This window comes from Heptranchias perlo, unplaced genomic scaffold, assembly GCF_035084215.1.
Source record: "Heptranchias perlo isolate sHepPer1 unplaced genomic scaffold, sHepPer1.hap1 HAP1_SCAFFOLD_73, whole genome shotgun sequence".
NCBI classification, from domain to species: Eukaryota; Metazoa; Chordata; class Chondrichthyes; order Hexanchiformes; family Hexanchidae; genus Heptranchias; species Heptranchias perlo.
In genome coordinates this window covers 2,799,533-2,815,143 of record NW_027139761.1, presented here as the reverse complement: position 1 = coordinate 2,815,143, position 15,611 = coordinate 2,799,533, and the positions used below count along the sequence as shown (strand labels likewise).

General features: G+C 43.6%; 3 non-coding genes across 3 annotated transcripts; 2 read left to right on the top strand and 1 right to left on the bottom strand.

Moving 5' to 3' along the window:
- Positions 1-392: 392 nt before the first annotated feature.
- On the bottom strand, positions 393-466 carry trnan-guu (transfer RNA asparagine (anticodon GUU)). Its single transcript has one exon. It is a non-coding gene; the product is annotated as a tRNA-Asn (tRNA).
- A 6,127-nt stretch (positions 467-6,593) lies between these two features.
- trnas-uga (transfer RNA serine (anticodon UGA)) lies at positions 6,594-6,675 on the top strand. Its single transcript has one exon. It is a non-coding gene; the product is annotated as a tRNA-Ser (tRNA).
- Positions 6,676-15,317: 8,642 nt separating this feature from the next.
- On the top strand, positions 15,318-15,406 carry trnap-ugg (transfer RNA proline (anticodon UGG)). The gene is given in 2 exon segments: positions 15,318-15,353; positions 15,371-15,406. It is a non-coding gene; the product is annotated as a tRNA-Pro (tRNA).
- The last annotated feature ends 205 nt before the right edge of the window (positions 15,407-15,611 follow it).

Below are 15,611 nucleotides of genomic sequence, written 5' to 3'. Positions count from 1 at the left end.
GATTTGTTGCCGCGACTGAAATGCGGCTTAGAACTGTTATTATCCAAGGCAGCGCTGCAGGATCCTTTCATGATCTCTCACAAATCAACTGAAACCCATCGGAATGTGAATACAATTTTGCGTTTCCAAAATAAAAGGGAGTGACATTCATTGTGGAAACAGTCTGGCGTCACTCACTGCAGAAATATCCATGTCAGAGTGAAGCGGCTCTCCTGCAACCTTCGGACCTTGTCTGTCAAGAAGAATTCAGATTTCCGCGAAGCCAATCACAGGTGAAATGATGGAAGATCGGCCGTGCTCAGCTGGCCATCGAAACCGGGCATTTGTTTTGCAGCGAAAAACAAACATCAGAACCAGGAAATGCGAGACCATGAGGATAAAAGTTTCCCGACCTTCCCTGGGTGGGCTCGAACCACCAACCTTTCGGTTAACAGCCGAACGCGCTAACCGATTGCGCCACAGAGACAGCACACGTTTGCTGTTGAACTCCTGATTCAACGAACTAAAAATTCAGGTTGCAGCGATCAAAATGAATTCTCTCCACTATCAGTTTACTTTTCCAAAATAAAATGTGTGAAGTTTGCACGAGTGAAAATCTGTGCTCTATTATTCCTGAACATTAAACTCACCTTGCCATTAAACAACTGTCTGTTGGAAGACTCCGTCCCCTCGTGGTCGACAGGATTGATTTCTCGAGCTGTGATTCACCATTCTCTATTCCAGTAATATTCAGGTTTGCTGAAAATGAGATGAGATGAAATGAGCAGGTCCGACGAGCAGGTCTGTGACACGACTCGGTGTTTACAAAGTTGTCTCTTGCACTGAACAGTGAAGCGGACGGCAGTTTTCACTCTTAAACCAGTAACCATGATGTTCAGAAAAAGTGTGGCCGAGACATACTCGATTTCAGCGCGGTGACACTGGGTCAGAGTAAAGTTCAGTTCATGCGATTGCCGATTGGCGAGAAGGTGGATTTGGAACTCCTGTGCGGCTGCACTGCGAGTTGTCCAGATCTGCTTGGAGCGATATTCACTTCAATTTATCACTGACAGGGACAATTTGATTCTAAGTTTCTTTTTCTCTGCTGCTTGGTGAGATTTCAAAAGTTGTAAACGACCCACACCGACCCCAAACTCGTCACTTCCACTCTGACAGATGTAACGCGGTCACACTCTTCACTTCAGTGAGATGAAAGCCGGGAGCGATTTCACGGTCGAATGCAATGGCGAACAAAGCTCATTCCAAGAAAGTGCAGGTCATTGAGGTGCCTTTAAATTCCTGATTGTTTGCACTGAACGTCTTCCCAAAGCGTTTAAGATTCACGTGGAGTGATTTGGGGACTTCTTTTCCATCTTTGCAAAAGTTTCAACCGCAGGTCAAAATCAAAAGTCGAGGGCGGAATGAGACGCCTTCCTGAAATTTGAGAACCAGGGAAGCAGACTTTAGAGCAAGGTTCTGTTTATTGAGAAAAAGCAGATACAATATTCATCCCGGAACGATCCAGAATCCGATCAGCTCGAAAAGTAACGGTTACCCCGTGATTTGAACACGCAGCCTTCTGGTGACGCAATAAGTCATGAAGATTGAAGCAGGAAGTTGAAAAGTGAGAATTGATGGATTCAGTGAGTGGGCAAAACTGCGGCAAATATAGTTCAATGGGGGGTGAGCGAGATCATCCAATTTAAATCTAAGAAAGATAAATCAGAATGTTTTCTAAATGGTGAGAAACTAGGAACTGTGGAGGAGCAGAGAGATTTCGGAGTCCAAGTGCAGAAAGCGCGACCAACTAGCGGACAGGTACAGAAATTAATTAAAATGTCAAATGGACCGTCAGTACGGCCGGTTAACTCAGTTGCTTAGAGTGTGTTGTAACGCCTTAATCACGGATTCGATTCTTATAATTTACTTTATTTATTTTGGCTTTTTATAACTTTTAAAATCGAAGCTTACAAAAAAATATATAAAGACAGATTCGAGGGGACAGTTTTTTGAATAACATCCATTCTCACTTTGCCCCTGGACCGGAGAAACGCGTCTTTCTTTTTATTCAGGTTTTTTTTAGCAACTGACCCTGTGGTGCAATGGCGAGTGTGTTGGACTTCTACTTGTTTTGTTTGATAAGCCATTCAAAGGCTGTGGATTCGAGTTGCAACGGCGTTGGATTTTAGTTCGGGAGCTGGGAAGTGAAATTTTGCAGCAAAACCGCAACAGGATCATTAATGTCCGTCAAGGATGTGAAACTGCCCCCGACACTTCATCTTACACAAGTGGCTCCAGTCACACCCGAATTCATGATTCTTAAACCACTCTGAGCAGGATTGGCGAAATACTCTCAAGAAGGAGACTCAACATCTGCTCAGACCGAAAGTCAATCTGCTCGACTTCCGGCTCTGTCAGACTGAATGTTCCTTCAGACAGGTTTCCAACTGGACACATGCATCCTGCTGCCGTGCGAGCATTGGTGCTTGAGGGGTAGAATTCTTGCTTGCAGTCATTCTATTCCTGTAAAACTAGCTCCTGAAGTGCAGGATGGAAAGTATCCTGGCTGAGCGGCCTCTGGCGCTGGTTTAAAGCTCCAGTTAAATCCCACGATTTGAAGATGGATCAAAGTCATAGTTTGTGTCTCTAAAACCGCAGCCTCCCTCCTCTAAACAATTAATACTAAACATCTCATCTGCTCTTGCAACCGCATAGTCCGGAGGAACCACATGGCAATTCAGATAATTAAATGAATTTTGGAACATATCAATTGTTCCTTCAACTCCGGTCGAAATGTTCACAAACAAAAGGTTTGTTTGATCTTGCTGAGATTCGAATTAAAAACCCCGGCATTTCCTGAGCCTGTAACTCAAATAAGGACCGATTGCGCCGCTGGAGCCCGGTCACTCTGATCACCTGTCCCACTCTGCTGGAAAGAATCTGAAGGTGAGATTTCCTTACCTGTGGAAACGTGTCCTGTCCCCGTGATGAAACTAATATCTGCACTTTCACTTTCAGCTTCTTTCACATCCTCTGCTCCATCGCACGACAATCGGGTTTTCTGTGAACAGGTCAAAATGGATATTTGCAGAAATTCTGTCAGTGGTAAAATTCGAATCGAGAAACGCCCCAGACATTGAAACCAGCGATTAAAACGATCAGATCACACTTCCACAAAACAAGGCCTGTCTTTAAATGTCTGTTTAATGATCAAATAAATTAATTGAAGCTAATTGACCGTATTTTCCGGGTGATGGGTTGTTCCCCTTACAGCAGAGAAGTTTCAGAGGAGATTTGGTAGAAGTGTTCAAAGTCATGAAGGGTTTCGATAAAGTAAATCAAGAGAAGTTGTTTTAATTGGTGAAATGGTCGGAAACCACAGGACACAAATTTGAGGTGATTGCAAAAGAACCAAACGCGATATGAGGAAAAACTTAATTACGCAGCGAGTAGTTCTGATCTGGAATGCGCTGCTTGAAAGGGTGGTGGAATCAGATTCAATCGTGACTTAAAAAAGGAATTTGAAGGGGAAAAATGCAGAGCACCTGGAAAGGGCCGCAGAATGGGACTAATTGGATTGATCTTACAAAAAGCAGGCACTGGCTCAATGAGCCGAATAGACTCCTTCTGTGCTGTAACCATTCTATGATTCGATGGACAGAAGCGGTCTGAATGAATGGGCGATCGGTTGTGGGTCGCAGGGATATTTTAACTGGTTGTCCGGTTGTGTTACTGACGGCTCCTTGTTCTCGGATTATGGTTTTCATTTTGGGCGTTTCACTGATTGATATGTGAGAGTTCCCCAGTTCAAATCCCAGAACCCTCCTGTTTCACTATTTCCAGTGAAGATTCACTAATTTCTTTCTCACATCTTTTCAGCGTTGCAGAAAGCAGGATTGATTTAATTCTCGAACATGTTTGAGGTCCAGAGGCCAGAATGCAGCCGGTTTATCGACGCAACACACACGGAGAGAGTAAAATATCTCACGCCGGTGTGCAGATTGAAACTGAAGGTGAATTTATCCCAATTCAGGCGATCTCAGAGGTGCAGAATAAAAATGCGCCTTAATTTGTCGGGAATACGAACCCTGTTCCCTCGCGTGGTAAGTGCAAATTCTACCAGTGAAACAGTAACGTTTTCATGGCATCGGGCTCTCTGTGTCCATTTGGAAACCTGTTTTAAACAACATATAATTTCACAAACCTCCTCTGAGTACCTTGCACATTCTGATTTACAGCCGTGCATTACTAGCACTCGCTGTATGTGATGGCCGAGTGGTTCAGGCGTTAGATCTAAAACTCGACAGGGTCTTTCGGTGAAACATTGGAATGCTGCTCGCGGCGCTATTGTTTACAGTTTTGTTCAATGCTCAAATAAATATGAACTGGAGATAACGGGCCTCATTTCCTTCTCTCAGATAGATCCTCCACCGCGGCAGAGCCTTTTAATTGGGAGCCCAATGGTCATGCAAAATGTCAAGGTGCGTGAAGGAAACTTCACAATAATCCACGACTGGAGTATTGTGTCTTGTTCTGGGCACCGCACTTTAAGAAGGATGTGAAGGCCTGAGAGAGGATGCAGAAAAGATTTACTGGAATGGTTCCAGGGATGAGGGACTTCAGTTACGTGGATAGACTGGAGAAGCTGGGGTTGTTCACCTTAGGGCAGGAAGGTTGAGAGGAGATTTGCTAGAAGTGTTCAAAATCATGACGGGTTTAGATAAAGTAAATAAACAGAAACTGCTCCCGTTGGCGGAAGGGTCGAGAACCAGAAGACACAGATTTACGGTGGTTGACAAAAGAACCAAAGGCGATATGAGGAAAAACGTTTTAAATCGGCGAGTAGTTATAATCTGGAATAGATCTCCTGAAAGGGTGGTGGAAGCAGATTTAATCGTGACTTTCGAAAAGGAATTAGATTAATATTTGAAGGAAAATATTTGCGGGTCTACAGGGAAAGAACGGGGGAATGGGACGAACTGGATTGCTCTTAAAGAGAGCCGGGGCAAGCTCAATGGGCCGAATGGCCTCTTTCTGTGCAGTAACGATTCTATGAGTGTATGATTCCATCTTTCTCAAGCTTCATTTCAAATTCTGCTAAATTGATATTCAGGCTTTTTTTTCTTTACTTTTATCTCTCTATCTCTCCCTGTCTCTGTCACTCTCTGTTTTCCCCTGATGGACTTCTCAAGCTTCCTTGAACGGCCAAAGCTCTTCGAACCTGCGACACCAGCAGAGAACGGTAAAGATCGAAAGACTGAGACGGGAGGAAAAGTAAAGGACCAATCCAGATGATGAATTCTGAGCCAATGTCCACATATCGATGTCGCTTCGTCCTCATAGTGAAATCATCAGTACTTTTAGCCCAGTATAAAAACAAAATCTTGTATTTATAAAGCGCTTTTCACGACATCAAGACCTCCCAAAGCGCTTTACAGCCAATTAAGTATTTTTGAAGTGTAGTCAATGTTATACTTGTGGTGGAGTGGATAATCTGCGGATGCCGAGACAGACAACAATGTAGCTTTAGAGCAATTAATTCTGCAAAGTCTCACTTGATATTACAACTCGCACATTCGAAACGAATGTGGTAAAGAGATGCTAATATTGTTGATATGAAATAGTTAATGTACGTCTTCACATTGCCGTACATCGGAATAGAAAAAGTGATCGGATGGACAGAATGGTGGCCGATCGGCTGTGGGTGGCACAGAATTCTGCATTGGTTGCACCCCTCTGTTATCAGTGGCTCGTTGGTCTTCGGGTATGATATCTCGCTTTGGGGATTTGCTGATTGTTCTGTGAGAGGTCCCGGACGAGCCCTGCGGTGTTACCATTTTTAGTCCAAAATCACTAATTGGCTTCTCACGTCTTGTCAGCGGTGTAGTCGGCAGGATTGTCTTAATTCCAGTGCATGGAGGACAGAATGCAGAGATTCTGTCGACGACAACACACATGGAGAAAGGGAAATTTCCCAAGATGTTGTTCAGATTGAAGCTGAATGTCAACGTATCCCACTTCACGTGACCTCATGAATGGAAATGAAAAATGCTCCTCGATTGGGTGGTGATCGAACCCGCGCCTCCCGCGCAGAAAGCAAGAATTTTATTACCGAAATAACAAAGTCCGCACAGCAGCAGGCGGCATGCGCTCAGTTCGAAACCTGTCTAAAAGAACATACAGTCTCAGAGTTCTCCTGTCATAACCTTCTTCATTCTCTTCTGCAGCCGTGTCGGATTTGTCGATTGCAGCTGCGATGACCCAATGATTAAGAAGTAGGACTTGCAATGTGATTTTCCAACCCAGCTTCGACGCAACACACGTGGAGAATGGAAAATGTCTCGAAATGGTGCGCAGATTGAAGCTGAGGGCGAATGTCGCACAATTCACGCGATCGTATGAATGGAGAATGAAAATAATCCGAAACGAACCGGAAATCGAACCCCGGTTTCTCACGTGATAAATGAGAATTCTATCACCGAAACAGCAAAGTCAGCACATTAACAAGCTGCAAGTTTCCAGTTGGAAACCTGTCTGAGAGAACAAAGTGTCACAGATCTCGTGTGATAACCCTACGCATTCTGATTTATAGCTGTGCATCATCGATGCTTGCAGCTGCGATGGCCGAGTGGTTAAGGCGTTGGACTTGAAATCCAATGGGGTTTCCCTGCACAGGTTCGAATCCTGTTCGCAGCGCTACTTTTTAAAGTTTGTTCAGTGTTCAAATTAATCTGAACTTGAACGAACGGACCTTGTTCGCTCCCTCAGAGAGGTGCTCCATCGCCAACGACGCTTTTAAATCGGAGCCCAATGATCTCTCGCAAAATTGCAAGACACGTGAAGGAATCTCTCCCAAGCTCCATTCTAAATTCTGCTCGTTCGCAGAACTTGACATTTATACAATTTATTTCTATGTTTTAATCTCTCCCTGTCTCTGTCTCTTGACTTTGCCTGTTTTCTCCTGATGGACTTCTCAGGCATCGTGAACAGCGAAGAATGATGGAACCTGCAACACCAGCAGAGAAGGGTCAAGATGGAAAGACTGAGACTGTAGGAAAAGAAAAGGTGCAACCCAGCTGATGAATTCGTAATTAATGTCCACACATTTATGTTTCTTCCCCTCACAATGAAAAAATCAGCAATTTGAGTACAGTACACTTATGGTAGAGTGTATAATATGCGGATGTTGAGACCGACAATCGAACCTTTGCCGTGGTGATGAAAGCGCCGAATCCTAAACACTAAACCCCAAGGAAACGATGAAAATTCTTTGCTGCGAACAAGCAGAGCAACGCGGCCTTTCCTACTTGGCCCTTTGTAATTCAGGTCATTTTCCTGCCAGACAAACTGCTCGCACAAAATGGCATTTTCTGTTCGAAATAATATCGCGACAGAGGTGATGTTCAGGCAATGACATCACCAAGTGCAAGTAGGCATGTACATGAAATGGAAAGTGAGGTAAAATACGACCACAAGCTGCTGATGGACATTTTCCATTTCCAAAATTCACGCACTGAATGCAGCTCCTGGGAAAGCTGCAAGGTCACGCAGGTCCATCATGAATCGTTTGAAGCAACTGGCAGTTTAAAGTGGCATCTCCTGCTGCTTCTGTGGGGAGTGAGAGAGAGGCACTGTCGGTATTTGCGTGCAGTTTGATTTTGCACAGAACTGCACAGAGAAACAGCAAATATACCGGGGCTGTGAGATGTTCTATATTATTGATATTTCACCACAGGAATATCCGCAGTCAGAAGCTGAAAAGAAGGAGAGATAAGAGGCCTGAGAATAAACACAGAGCTGAATGAATCATGAAAGAGCGAAAGAAAAAATAATGTCATCAGTTCCACTTTGTCTCGTGCGCAATCTTGGGAGCTCCCCAATGGCCTGGTGGTGAGAATTCGGTACTCTCACCGCCGCGAGGTTCGATTCCCAGTCAGGGAATTAACTTTAAAAAGAGTTATGAACTTATTAAATTAATTACATGAAGCTAATTAAATCCTGTTCGTAACTGAATCCCTGTTTTAATCACCATGAATCAATCGATAACTTTCTATTCCAGACTGAAGGCGATGTTGACGTGGTTCCCGAGAGACGGTCAAAACTTTAATAAGATTTTTATGCTTTGAATGTGATGAATTTTTTTCATTTTAAAGACTGCATCTTAAGAGTGGGATTAAAAACGCAGTGGAGTCGTTGTTAAATTTAACATTAACTGGCAATTGTCGCTGTTTGTCACAGGAGCGCCCGAACTGGTTCTCCGATCAAGATGAAAGTAACGCAACGAGGAACATCTGATACAACACGAAAGGCATCGGGCTATGACAAAAATCCCCACCGTTTTGCTTTTCCAAAATAAAGGGTGTGAAATGTATTCTCTGAACATAGGAACAGTCTGGTCTCACTCACTACAGAAATCTCCATGTCACAGCGAACCAGCTCTCCTGCTGCGAATGCGGCCTCCCTTCGGCCCTTTCGGGGGCTTGTCTGTCAAGGAGAATTGTAATTACCGTGAAGCCAATGTTCCATTCCTTTATATGATTCATGTGCCTGATTCCCGACCGCAGGGTAAATGGTAGAATATCAGCCCTGCTCAGCTGGCAATGATCACGGTACATTTTCTTGATTCCAAAACATGCGTTGAAACCCTGGAACTTTGAGGCGATGAATCCTGAGGATAAAATAAAATAAGGGCTCGAACCATCAAACTTTCACGCTAACGGATAACACCGCCGAGAACAGGTGAAGAGATCACCTGCTAAACCAATAATTCACTGGGCTAAACTTTGAGATTGCAGCGACCAATATAACAACTGTCTACAGTCAGTGAAAAATGAATGATTAAAGCTTGTAGGAGTTAAAATCCAACCAGCCGGTCTTCACTCTTAAACCAGCAACTATGAAGAAAAACATGCCGGAGAAATACTCGATTTCAGTGCGGTGACACTGGGCCAGAGTAAAGTTCATTCAATATAATTGCCGAGTGGCTGGAGGGTGGATTTGGAACTCCTGACCGATTGCACCACGCATTTTCCAGATCTGCTTGGATCACCAATCCCTTCAGTTCATCACTTAGAGGGACAATTCGATTCTCGGTTTCTTTTTCCTGACGATTGATGAAATTTTACAAATTGGAAGCGATCAATATCAAAGCTAACACGTCACAGACATGCTCACAGATAGAAAGCGGCCACACTCTGCTTCAGTGAGATGAAAGTCAAGAGCGATTTCACGGTCGAATGTAATGGCTAACAAAATTCATTCAACGGAAGTTCAGGTCGTTGAGGTGCCTTTAAAGTCCTGATTGTTTCTATTAAACTTCTTCCCAAAGCGTTTGAGATTCACGTGGGACTATTTGAGGACGTTATTTCTTTTTATGCAAAAGTTTCAACTGCAGTTCAAGATCAAAATTCGTGGGACCACAGCTGTTCACAAATTGTCGGCGCTGGGACCACTGTTGTTCACAATTTATCGGTTCTGGGACCACTGTTGTTCACAATTTATCGGTTCTGGGACCACTGTTGTTCACAATTTATCGGTTCTGGGACCACTGTTGTTCACAATTTATCGGTTCTGGGACCACTGTTGTTCACAATTTATCGGTTCTGGGACCACTGTTGTTTACAATTGATCAGTGGTGGGACCAGTGTTGTTCACAATTTATCAGTGGTGGGACCACTGTTGTTCAAAATTTACATTCATGATTTGGACACGGGAATCGGAAGTACAATTCCAAAATTAGGGATGACACCTAATTGCGAGCTGTAGTTAATACAAAGGAAAAATGAGAAAAAATAAGGACGACATTGACAACTTTGCAGAATGGGCGTGTAAATGGCAAATTAATAACAATATTTGTTGTGCACTCCTTTGCCTTTTTGCCCCCCCACAACTCACTCACACTTCTTCAGATTGAATTGTATTTGCCACTTTTCTATCCACCGTTCCGCTCTATCTATATCTTCCTGCAGTCGACAGCTTTCCTCCTCACTATCAACCACAGGACCAATTTTTGTATCATCTGCACATTTCTTAATCATGCCCCCTGCATTTAAGTCTAAATCGATGATCTGTACCATGAAAAGCAGGGACCTATTACGAAGCCGCATGGAACCCCACTCGAAACAGCCTTCCATTCACAAAAGCACCCGTCGACCACAACCGCTTGCTTCCTGCTACTCAGCCAATTTTGGATTTAACTTGCCAATGTCCCTTGGATGCAATGGGCATTTACATTTTTTACCAATCTGCCCTGTAGAACTTTGTCAAAAGCCTCGCTAAAACCCATGTGGACTTCATCAATCGCGCTACCCTCATCGATCCTCCTTGATATCTCCTCAAGTAATTCAATTCAAACGACCTTCCCTTAACAAATCCACGCTGACTGTCCTTGATTAATCCGTGCCTTTCGAAATGACGATTCATACTTTCCCTCAGAATTGTGCGAAATAATTTACCCACCATCGAGTTTAGGCTGACTGGCCTGTATTTACTCGATCTATGCCTTTCTCCCTTTTTAAACAATGGTACAACGTTCGCAATCCTCAAATCCTCCAACACGACAACTTTTGCCAGGGTGGATTGGAAAATGATGGTCAGAGCCTCCGCTATTTCCTTCCTTGCTTCTGTTAACATCCTGGGATATATTTCATCCGGGTCTGGAGATTCAGGTGGAGCGATTTGAAGACTTATTTTTCCTGTTTGCCAACGTTTGTTCCACAGGTCAAGATCACAAGTCGAGGTCCAAATTTGGACGAGTTCCGGGTTTGAACCTCAAATCGTGAATTATGCCTCGACCCCAACGAGCCCAGAAACAAGAACGTGTCCTTAAATTAACGTGTGACAGACACATTCCATGAGAGGTCTGTCTGTGGAATGAAAGGGCGTTTTTGAACAGTCATCTTGCTGTCCGTTTCCTCCTGAAACCTGAACAAAGACAAATACCACATTGTTATTTTGTCGCTCAATTCCACAAATTAGGTAAAATAATAAGCTGCACAAGGCACTGTTGGGAGTTGAACCCAGGATCTTTTGTTTATTAAACAGATGCTTTAACCAGCTAAACCACAGCGTCAATTGATGATGGAACAGCCCCACCTCGTCTCACTAATATCTATCAGCGACACTTCACTATTGGGGGTTGAGGCCGTTTTCTCTCTGTCCATTTCGCTTGTCCGTTTCCCTGTGCATTCCGACACTGACTGGATTTCTCGCTGTGTTTATCTTTGTGCATCCATCAGTGCGTTGATACATGGATGATTATGTGTGATTGTATTTGTTACGTTAAATAAATTAGGGCTTCAGACAATTCTCGCTCTGACATTGGAGAACTATTGAGCCGAACTTTACAGCGAAGTGTTGTTTCCTGTGGTGCTGAAACTAAAAAATCCCAAGAGAAGCAAAAAGGGAAAAGGAGAAAAACTTGTGAGGGAAAATGAGGACAACTCTCAAGGTTTTTACAAGTATATTAAGAGAAAGAAGGGAGGCTTAGTGTAACGTGGGCCGCTTGAAGACAGATGGAGGTGATATTGTAATTGAAAATCAGGAAATGGCAGAGTTGCTAAATTTTTAATTTGCATCGGTCGTCACAGAAATGGATGAGGCTAACATACTAGAGACACGAGGAAAACTGTTAATAAATCAAGGGGATTCGTATAAGTAAAATAATGGCAATGGAGAAAATAATTAGGCTGAAGATACACAAATCTCCAGGACCTGATGGTCACCATTCCAGATGATAAAAATGAACAGGTGAGGAAATTTAGTCATGATCGATCAAAACTCTCTTGTTTTAGGAATTGTTATTTAACGAAGCGCATCTGATTGGAAGCTTCTGTTTGAGAAAGATCTCGAAGTGATAATTGAGAGACCGAAAATAAAGCTGTTTGGCAGGAGCGCTGATGCCGTCCGTTTTTCGCTGCTCTCGTATTGTACAATTGTTAAGCGTGCGTTACTTATTTATAGCAGTATGGGCTCCAGAAATGACCAGGTTGTGAGTTCGAGCGTCTTCTAAAACAACCAAACCTTTTACACCGAACATTTTGATCGGAGTTCAAGGTACAAATGGTATCTTCCATAACGCATCTTGTTAACAACCAGTCGTTTTTACAATACGCTCTTGTGGGACAAACGTATGGAGGTCAACAATCGACTTCTTAGTTTTACCATGTGGGCATTTGCGTTCCTCTGGCCTACCGTCTTGTAATAGCAGGTGCCAGTTTAGTTGTTCATAGCGGGAGAGGGGGCTTTTAGCGGCAGCTCATATGGCAAAGGGGCCGGTACGAGATCTTTAAATCTAAAGAACCAAACAAACAATTCTTCTTTTCTTTAAGCCGATATTCATCGTTTGGAAGTTTCGTGTGGGGAAAATTTGGAAGAGAAATATGCTGCCTGGTTTCACTGTGTCACGGGTGAAATTATTCAGCTTACAGATGTTAATACGCTGAAAGGTCGAGAGGCCTTTTCCAACTCCCGTGTGAGACAAGTTCAGCTTTTGAGCCTTTGGGTAAAGTGCTATTTTAATTGCTGCTAACGAATGACACGACATTTGGCACAAACAAGAAGAATTGTAAACTCACGAGTTCACTGTCCATGTTTCTTACATCTCGTTCAACAGGAACAAGGATTCTCCTCAACACGTTGCTGAGAATTTTATCAAACGGACCTTACCCTTGTTTGACGGCTGCAGGGATAATTCAGAGATCTCCCATGAATATGTACGATGGGAGCTCATGTAGTATCGAGCCTGGGTAGCTCAGTCGGTAGAGTATCAGACTTTTAAAGTGGGCAGTGAGCTGAAGGTCCAACGTTTAACTCCCTGTCCAGGCTCCAGATTTCGGAACAGCTGGCAAGCTGTGACTTTGTAGGGGGATCTGAGATGTGTTGTCAAAGTTTCGATCGTATCTTGTTTCCCAGGGATGGGCAGTAATGCGCTGTCTGAGGCGGTTCCCGATCAGGAATTCAACTTTACTGTATTAGTTCACTGTATTAATTTCGCAAAACTCATTAAACTCTGTAAAAAAGACGAATACTTGTTCAAATCGCCATTGATCAACCAGTAACTTTCTGTTTCCGGCTGAAAGAAATGTTAACTTTTTTATGCGTTAATTCACCAGGCAGAATTCAGGGAGTTCAGAGGGGAAGGAAAAAGAAAATGAGAGGCACAGAGAAATATGACTATTGACTGACGGCCAACATAAAATGGAATCCAAAAGACTTCGACAGGCATGCATACAGTAAACGGGTAGTCAGAGGAGGGGTGAGGCCGATTAGGCACGATAAAGGAGATCTACTCATGGAGGCAGAGGGGATGGCCTTGGTACCAAATGAGTACTTTGCATCTGTCTTTGCCAAGAAGACAGAGTATCAGCAAAGGAAGTTATCGTTGAGATACTGGATGGTATAAAAATTGATAAAGAAGAGGAACTTGAACGGCTGGCTGTACTTAAAGTAGATAAACCACCACGTACGGATGGAATGCATGCTCGGTTGCTGAGGGAAGTTAGGGTGGAAATTGCGGAGGTACTGACCATAATCTACCAACATCCTGAGATATGTGGGTGGTGCCAGAGGACTGGAGAATTGCAAAGGTTACACCCTTGTTCAAAAAAGGGTGTACGATTAAACCCAGCAACTATCGGCCAGTCAGTTCAACCTCAGTGGTGGGGAAACGTTTAGAAACGATATCCCGGGACAGAATTAACAGTCACTTGGACGAGGGTGGATTGATTAGGGAAAGGCAGCACAGATTTGTTAAAGGTAAATTGTGCTTAACTGACCTGTTAGAGTTTTTTGATGAGGTAACAGAGAGGATAGATGAGGGCAATTTAGTTGATGTGGTGTATAAGGACTTTCAAAAGGTGTTTGATAAAGTGCCGCATGGTAGGCTTATCATCAAGATTGCGGCCCATGGAATAAAGGGGGCAGTAACAACATGAATGCAGAATTGACGAACAGCAGGAAACAGATTACTGGTGAACTGTTGTTTTTCGAACTGGCGAGAGGTGTACAGTGGCGTTCCCCAGGGATCAGTGCTGGAACCACTGCTTTTCCTGATATGTATTAATGACTTGGACTCGAGTGCACAGGGCTCAATTTCAAAATTTGCAGATGAAACAAACCTTGGAAGGGTAGTAAACAATGATAAGGATAGTGATGAACTTCAAAGGATATAGACAGGCTGGTGGCATGGGCGGAGACGGGGCAGATGAAATTTAACGCAAAAAAAATGCGAAGTGATACATTTCGGTCGGAAAAACGAGGAGAGGCAAAATAAACTCCAGGGCACAAATGTAAAAGCGGTAGAGGAACAAAGAGGGGTTTATGTGTACAAATCGTTGAATGTGGCAGGGCAGGTTGAGAAAGCGGTTAAAAAGCATACGGGATCTTGGGCTTTAGAAATAGATGTATAGAGTACAAAAGTACAAAAGTAGAGAAGTCAGGATGAAACTTTACAACACACTGGTTCGAACACAACTGAAATTTTGTGTGGGGTTCGGGACACCGCACTTCAGGAAAGATGTGAAGGCCTTCGAGGGGGTTCCGGAAAAAAATACTATCATAATTCCAGGGATGAGGGACTTTACTTACGTGGATAGACCGGAGAATCTGAGGTTGTTCTCCTTGGAACAGAGACGGTTTTGTAGAGATTTGATAGAGGTATTCAAAATCATGAAGGATCTCGGCATGGAAGATGGAGAGAAACTGTTCCCATTGGCGGAAGGGTCAAGAACCAGAGGACATAGATTTAAAGTGATTGGCAAAATAACCAAAGGTGACATGAGGAAAAACTTTTTTACACAGCGAGAGGTTCGGATCTCGAATGCACTGCCCGAGGGTGTGATGGAGGCAGATTCAATCATGGCCTTCAAAGGGGAGCTGGATAAGTACTTGAAAGGAAAAAAAATGCAGGGCTTCGGGGAAAGGCGGGGGAGTGGTTCTAGCTGGATTGCTCTTGCAGAGATCTCGCACGGACTCGATGGCGCGAATGGCCTCTTTCCGTGCTATCAGCTTTCTATGATTCAATTCTATGTGTTGGTTGCAATGCAAAGGGAACAGAGCGTGCCATAAATCGACACGACTCTGAGTATCCTCACAAGCAATGCATTTTAAGAGCAACTAATTCTGAAACGTCTTACTTGATAACTCAAGTCGTGCACTCGAAAGCAATTTGGTAAAGGGAGACTAATATTGGTGAATGGAAATAGTTGGTGCACAACTTGATATTGCTGTCCACCCGAATCGAAAACGAGATTGGATGGATCTCAGAGGTCTGGAAGGATGGTCGATCGGCTCTGAGAGGCAACCAACTTTTACACTGGCTGCACAACTAAAGTAACAGCGGCTCGTTGGTCTAGGGGTATGATTCTCGCTTTGGGAGTTTCATTGAGTGATTTGCGAGAGGTCCCGGGTTCATATCCCGGACGAGCCCTCATGTGCTTCTCCTTTTAGTGAAAAGTCACCAATTGTCTTCTCACATCTTTTCAGTTTTGCTGTTGGTGGAACTGAATTATATCCAGAGGATGTTTGAGCTCCAGTGGGCTGAATGCCGAAGTTTCGTCGACCCAATACACATGAAGCAAATAAAATGTCTCAAGAAGATGAGGAGATTGAAACTGAATTTGGATTTTTCCCAA